The following is an 8,659-nucleotide window of genomic DNA, read 5'->3' as shown; positions in this document are numbered from 1 at the left end:
ACCAGTAGTTGGCATGTTAACACTATGAATAGTGTTAAGCATAAAATAAGTACGATGAACTGTCGTAATATATCAATATCATTTCACCTTTAAACACCAGAAACCGTTTGGTAAGCTTCAACCTCTTGTGATACTGCAGTGGAAGTGGGAAGATTGCCTAGTCTACCCATTTTCTTCCAGTAAAGGTGAGCTTCTCGTCAAAGCAGTTGGCCAAACTGTCGTTCGCGAGATCGTAAGGCTTCACGGGATGCCCGAGAGTATCATCAGTGATAGGGACCCGAAATTCACATCTCGGTTCGGGAAGGCGCTGCAAAGAGCTTTTGGGACTCAGTTGCTACTGAGTACAGCCTATCACCCTCATACTGCTGGACAGACTGAGCGGACCATCCAGGTCTTGGAGAACATGTTGAGAGCTGGCACTTTGGTGCACGGCTCAGCATGGGATAGGTACCTGCCATCGGTTGAGTTTGTGTGTAATTGTGTTTTCCTTTCTAGCCTGGGCATGGAACCCTACGAGGCGTTGTTTGGTAGGAGGTGTAGAAATCCTACCTGTTGGTCTGAGGTTGGAGATAAAGAGTTGTTTGGATTGGACCTTGTCCAATTTACCACCAGCCGATTCAGATGATCGGAGGAAAGCTGAAGCAGGCGCAGAGTCGTCAAGAGAACTACGTTGATGTTAAGCATCGTCCACTGGAGTTCAGTAAGGGTGAGCACATGTTTGTGAAACTTTCACTGTCACCGGTGTTGTTCGGGCACTCAAAGTGAGGAAGCTGAGCCCACGATTCATTGGGCCATACCAGTTACGTGGTAGAGTAGGACCTGTTGCCTACCGGTTTGCATTGCCTCCGAACTTGGCCAACACCCACGACGCGTTTCACGTGTCTCAACTTCGCAAGTTTGTAGCGGATTTTTCGCACGTGGTGCAACCGGATGTTGTGGAGGTTCGCGATAACCTATAGATCTTCCGTCATATCACTCAAGTTTCTCGATCGTGGCGAGAAGAAGCTGAGGAGCGGGACCATTTCGATGGTCAAAGTTCGATGAATGGGAAAAATCCCTAAAGGGTAATTTTGGGAGCGAGAGGACGAGCTTCTCTGGTCGTGTCCCGAGCTTCGAGACAGGTATGTTTTCTGATTTTGAGGGCAAAATCCTAAAAAGGTGGGGTGAATGTAAGAACCCGCACCGTTAATTAAGGAAAATAATTAATTAAATGCGTGAAATTATGAAATAGTTCCATAATTGACCTTAATAATTATGAGAAGGCCTATATAAATATAGAAAGTGATTAAGAATGCTGAAAGTCGCTTTTCAGACGAAAAGTGCAGATATCGGTTCTGTTACTCGGTATAAATGCCTACCGATGAAGTATTCCGAAAAATTATAATAAGTGCATGAATATTCCTAGAATAATATGTAGGACTTGTACAACGTGTTTCAAGTTAAAATAATGAGAACTGGTGCCAAAATCTGATACTGGCTATGGAAAGCGCGTACCGGAAAGATGCTGCGAAAAATAAAATAAAAATATGATAAATCTTAGAAAAATGAGTAGGTTAAGTTTCCTAAGTTTGGGATCAAAATGCTAAGCGTAGCAATTAGCTCTAATACAGTGCGTTTATGACTTAAGTGGCTATAAATAGTCTTATTTGCACAAAACCCTAGACATTCCTTTTGTTCCTACGTGACCTTGGGCGGCTGAAGCTCTCTTTGCACTGTTCCATTGCTTTCCTCCTCCATTTCTTGAGCTTTGAGGTCACTTCCTTCATGAATTATTCTCTTAAACACTTGGTGTGGGTGAGAGTTAGCTTTGGGGCTGTGTTGTTGGCCTTCTTCTGAGTTGAGAGTGCTGCCTTGTGTGAAAGTGTGGGGCTGAGTTAGTGGGTGGTTGTGGTGGAGCCTTGTTCTTGGTTGTTGAAGCTCCAAGTGCTATCTTTGTGAAGAAAAAACCATGTCTTGCTTGCCATTTTCGTTTTCTTGAGAAGTCAGAATAAAGGGACTAAGTTGTGAGCTCCAAGAGCCTTCGTTTGCTGAGTTCCAAGCTTGGGTAAGTTGTACCAACCATGATCTTGAGTTTAATGCTTAAAAAATGGAACCTTGATGCATGTAATGAACCTTTGATCATAACCTAAGGTTGGGTAATGTTAAACACACCTTAAATCGCATGTTTGAGCCTCTGTATGCATGAAAAGAACTATCTTTATTTACAAAAAAAAAAAAAAGAACTATCTTTGGGAAGGATATCTCGCGAAATGCAGAACTGGATTCTGTCTTGAAATATCCAGATATGGATATCCGGATATTGATATCCTGATATGGGGTCTTGTGATATCCGAATATGGATATCCGGATATGCATATCCGGATATGATATCTGGATATGTGATATTCAGATATGATATACGGATATTCTGGGTTTTCGAGGAACAGTAGCTTACTGTTCATCCAGAACTTATGTTTGGGGTTTGTGGGCCCTAGTTTGAGGAAGTTGAACTTCTGTAATAATTGAACTAAGTCAGAATCTAAGTGATTAAGGGCTTGTGGCTTTGTGAGAAACCTAAAGACATGAAACGTAAAGGAAAGACGTTGTCTTTATGTCATGTGCGTGTAGAGTATAAATATTGTTGTGATTATTGGTCCAAATAGATTGTGATCTTGCTGTTTGTGGACTTTGAGCTTGTGGGGACTTTTGTTTTGGATAATTAGCTTGCAAGGTAAGCTTTTGTGTCCTCGGATTAGTCTGTTGTTTGTTCCACCGAACTCCATGGGAGGGTGGTTTATATGCATGGTATGCTTTTATGAAAGATGAAATATGCATTGATATATGTTTGAGATGTATTAAATTAATTGTTGACTACTTGCACAATCAGACAGCGACTCTGGTGTGTAAGACATGTAGTGTATGAAAGTGATGTTGTCACTTACACGATCAGACAGCGACTTTGGTGTGTAAGGCATAAGACTGCGACTCTTATGTTTAGATGGGTCGTAGACGTGCATAATCCCTATCTTGTTCCCTTGCCAGTCGAACCGCATTTACATACATCACATGATTAATGAGTTGTAGTATTTAGCTCGTTGAGCAAGAGATTATACTGTCATGATATAAATGACTTAACATGAACATGCATTGAATTTACTGCTTTTGAACTTATATTATACTTGTAAGTGAGCTTGGGGCGGAAGAGTCCTTGAGGACCCTTTGTCTTACTGAGATTTCTTTTTAGAGATCTCACCCCACGTTTGGGGCACACATTTCAGGTTCAGGTAATGCGGGGGTTGAGACCTGTAGCGGAAGGAGGCCGGAGCTGAGTTAGATTTCTGCTGTTATGATTATAAGCTGGATGCTGTTATGTTATCTTTATGATTATGCTCTTATTGTTGAGACTGTTGTTGGGCCTTGTTGCCTTATTTGGTGAGCATGGGGATTGTCCATGCCACATTGGATTATGATGTTGATTAGATTTAGGTTGTATAAACTATTAGGGTTGTCCGGCTTACGTGTAGTAGTGCCGTGACTAGAGACTCAGTTAATGATTTTAATTATATTATGAGGTTATTCAGTATAGATGTCTGTCTTTTGCATTTACATACAAGCAATGTTTTGGAAATGAATTAAGTAATTCAACTTGGAAGAATAATGACATCATAATTGAAAAGAAAAAGAATATTCTGTATTTTTAATTAAGCGTGGCTTAATACGATGACATGTTAACAAACCGGGTTAACACGAGGTGTTACAATAACAAATACCATCCCGAATAGAGTCTAGCGGACAATATTTTCGCTGTATACTGGACAATACAGGAATAATATCCCATTGTCATTCTAAAGTATCTGATAGCAAACAATCCAGTCTAAACAAATATCAAACAGTCCAATCATAATGAACCTAGAATTCATCCGTGGATTCATACAAATAATGGCTTTGTTCCAATAATCACATCATCTAATATATCATGCGTACTTACATATACATGCCATTATTCATAGCATACAACTTTATAAAGGCTACACATGCCCTAATTACAAATCATGTACATCATATATAGAATATCTCTTAAAACATATATCAGACAGTACAATAGTACATGATCATACGTCATGACCCAGAATAATATACAGTCATCCTAAACATATACAAATCGAAATAAAAAATATTCACCAGTTGGGTTCTCTAACCCTGTGCGGGCCTCTTTTCCTACGAGGGCCCCTCTCCTACAGCTGGGGTACTTGAAATATGTTTCCCAAATGGGATGAGATTCAACATTTCAATAAAGTCAGGGTTTATAGAGAATTCTTCACTCATGAGTTCATTTCCTGCTTGAAAGGTCAGATAACATGGTATAGAAGAAATCATATATTGCACCATATACAAAAGACTTCTAGGGACTGTATCCCGCAAGGAAAGTCAAAACAAATACCTCTGAGAACCTGAGTCCTCACAAAAGTAACTTCCGAGAACCTGAGTCCTCACGGAAGTCATACATGATAATCCAAAGGCTTTATCCCTAGGGACCATACACTTCCAAGGGTTGTGTCTCGTTGGAAGGTATACACATGTATATGTTCACTGGCCATGAACCTCAATTCCACAAATCACATTATAACATGTACATGTACATGTCCTACATGAATGCAACTATATTAAGCATCTAACATTGATCAACTATACAAACATGAAATCATAGTCCGAATGGATCATGGTGGAAAAACAAAGTAAAAGAAGACTCCTAAATCAAGAGCTTATCTCTTGTAGCTTCTAATCCAAAGCTTACTTTAAATCCAAAAGTCAAATACTTGTTCTTCTATCACAATGTCACTTACTCCCAACCTAGATCATCAATAAATGACAATCAATACCATATAGGTTACATTTCAAGTGTTAAATGCCACAATCCAACACTTTAATCATTCTTCAAAATTCTAATTATTATGATTAGGTTGGTTTAATCACATTTCCTTCATTGCACAACATATCTTAACATTTTTTGCTTGCCAATTCATGCCCAACACAAATCATGACCAATTATACCAAATTATCGTAGATTGATCATATTATTAATTCAACACGAACACTAGGCCAAACAAGATTTCCACACCTTTTATTCACTTGAAATAAACCTATAATAAGCTTCTAAGTTTCAATTATAATTTAACAAGTTTCCAACCACACTTTCCATAAAAGGGCCAAAACATAACATGTCCAAAATACCAACTTGCCAAGCTTTCCAATAGCTAGGACATCCTTTAATCGTATTGGAGCGAAAATGACAAATATAAATAAGAACACCTATTTAATAAAGACTAAAACCGAAACTGCCTTAAAGGGGTTTATAACATTGGCAGTCTATACTCATTAATACACTAAAATTTCATTTCTGATCAGATTGTCCTAAATTTTTTATATGTTATAGGGGACATGTATCAGTTTAATTTGGTACAAACCACGCCCCATTTGGAGTCCTATAACTGCATATATGCATTTTATAAAAACAAAGTCAGAATTGGTTACTCAAAATCTGTTTTCCAAAAATTGGTTTCTTATTTGTTCCAATCAATTTCTCAAAGTTCTAACACTCTACACTACCTAATACATATTAAACATCATCAATACATCATAAAACACACTTCCAACATAGTCTTTCTCATGGGTTGGCTGAATTGTCACCAAGGGTTTTCACCAAATTTTACATGTTTTCAATGACTCCTACATAGTTCATTTAAACTTACACCATCTAACACACATTAACCCTCATTGACATAACATCAAATACTTCTACATATATTTTCATGGTATGGCTGAATGGTACTCTAAGGAAGTTCGTCCATTTTTCAAGCTTTCAACACCAACACATGATAGTTTTCAATACTTTACCAACTAATAGACCATGTACAACATCAAATTCCAACATATATTCATGACTATCAAGCTTAAAAATTTCAATACATATCCATGAAAAACCTAGAATCAAAACTCAACAACCAATGCTTTAAATCCAAGTTTCTTACCTTAGATGTGCTCAAAATCACTCAAGGAATGTTCTCCACACTTCAAACCATGTAAAAGCTCATCTTGCTCTCTTGATGAACAGTACCAGTGGAGAAATCTTCAAGTGCAAAGCTTTTCTAGGTCAACTACATATAAGGTTTTGTTAGTGGGGTCCTAAGCTTCAACTTCCATGAAGAGTGTTTGGCTTAAAAGTGGATGAATCATTGTATTCTAATCTTGCATGTTCTTCAATGGAGTCTCTCCCTTTCTCACGGTTTTGCTGTAGGTCGAAGGAGGAAGAAGAGGAAATAAGATATTTCCTAAGTCTCACTTAACCACTTAAAACACAAAGAAAGTTTTACTTTCACCATAGCTGTTGAAATTTGCAACTTAATTTCTAAACATATTCCAACATAAATGACATAATTCTTAACCCACTAAATTCCATAAAATTCAATCTTATGACATCATAATTAAGTTTAGGCCAACTTTTGCTTATTTGCAAGTTGGTCCATAAACTTTAACATAATTGTATTTTGATCCATATACTTTTAATAATTATATTTTGGTCCCAATTGACTTGATTGGCATTAATTGTATTCTTGTTCATATTATCACATTAATCCTATGATTAACTTGTCATTACTTGTCACATATTCCATTCAAATACTTATATAATTCTTTGTTTATAATGCTTACTAATGTGGGTTATATATTCATCTCACATTCTAAAAGATTTTGACCTCAAAATTAGAAATATTCATATCCACTAACTTAGCATATAGCAGGAGAATCTCATTCTCCCGTTTTCAAGTAACTTCTTTTAGCGTCTTGCCTTCCCATTGTACTTTAACCATAAGGATAGACCTAGTTCTCATTTATCACCTCGTTATAAGGTCTAATCTCTCAACATAAACTCTATCATCTGAATGGTGTGCTCATCTTAACCATTTATCCACGAACTGTAAGCTATACTAAGTTTTGACTGAATACTAACAGTATTTCGCATAACTCTGTAACTTAGGAAGTGTTTCATATCAACATAACTTAATACACTTAAGTATTCCATAAGATCTGTCAATCTCATCTTATTCATGTCAATCTATTGCACTTATTCATAAAACATTTAATTTCATTTCAGCGAGTGAGCCAACCTGATTAGCTCATCATTAATGACCCACATGAGATCATAACCCGTCTGATTCAAAGGCAACTTAATTATAACTCCCTTAAGTATACTACCTCATATTCATCTTGAAATTATTAAGACTAATCAAACCGAAAGGTTCTTGATACCAATTTATTATTTATTTTATTTTTTATTTTTTATTTTTTTTTTTACTTTTTGGCACATAAGTCTCTTAGAGACCATTAATCATATACATAGCTTATATTTGCCCAAAGCTACAGACACTTCACACTGAAGTCATCACTAATATATGTTTTCCTTCAATTAAGTCCTAACTGTAAGAATCCCAAGACTTTTGTCATCTTACACCGATCCAGGGTTCCACATGAACTTGATACTTAACCACAAATTACATGATTGTATCTGTAGTCATTCATCATACACACAGGCATATATTCAAACCTATGTTCCCAATTCAAGAACCAATATAAGGTTCCATCCCTTTAATCAATATAGAATAAGTTATGTTCCCAATTCAAGAACCAATAAGGTTCCATCCCTTTAATCAATATAGAGTAAGTACTTGTCTATACACATGCAGATACCTGCTTCCATTTCTGGGCATAAACAATTATGATGTACGGTATTTAACCTTAACCAACCTCCAATTCTTTCCACATATTGCATGTAATGTATTTGAAATGGAGAATTTTTGTCTGTGTTACAAACATAAATATTGACAATAAATTTAAATTTTATTTTTAAAATTTTATTTAATAAAAATGAAATTTTTTTATTTTGGATAATATTATAGGTTTTTTTATGTACTTTGATATATTTTATTTATAATTAAGACTTTTACAATTTAAAAATAAAAATAGAAACTAATATAAAAATAAGTAAAAAAAAAATTATAAATAAAGTTTAAAAAAAATATATGAAAATATATTATAAAAGGTATTTTTGTCTATTTATATTATATACTGACATTATCCAATTCACTTCAAATATATGATAAGATAACATTAACCTATCATAATGTTTATCTATTGCACATCAAACTACGATATATGCTTAGGAGTGTCATATCTCTTCTTACTCTTATTCAATGTTTTTATCCTATTTTTATCATATTGTGTGCAATAAACAACCCATAAATATCCTACTCTTATATTAGTGTTCTTGTCTAAATCAAATAATAAGATATTCATATATAAAACTAACAATGGAATTCACGCATGTTGCGTTTAAACTTGGTTATTAAAGACTGATATATATAGGTAGAATATATAGGGCAGGTGTTCAATACAAATATACAAAACAACGGTTATGGTTTTATTCAATTATTGTGTTCTTATGAAAATGAAAGTTTCAAGCATTTGACTAATAACTGCGGCATTTGGGATTACGTATCCCCACCTACTTTTTTGGTTTCCAAATTCATTTTCAATGTAATTATCAAAGTTGATACGTTCATTTTACGGAACAAGTTTTGAATACTACTCCTTAACGGTGAGAAGAGTTGAAAGTGAGACAAGTTTT

The sequence above is a fragment of the Gastrolobium bilobum genome, unplaced genomic scaffold (assembly GCF_033153095.1).
Source record: "Gastrolobium bilobum isolate Gb01-03AN ecotype WA unplaced genomic scaffold, APGP_CSIRO_Gbil_v1 utg21165, whole genome shotgun sequence".
NCBI classification, from domain to species: domain Eukaryota; kingdom Viridiplantae; phylum Streptophyta; class Magnoliopsida; order Fabales; family Fabaceae; genus Gastrolobium; species Gastrolobium bilobum.
Note: the sequence above shows the minus strand (reverse complement) of the source record.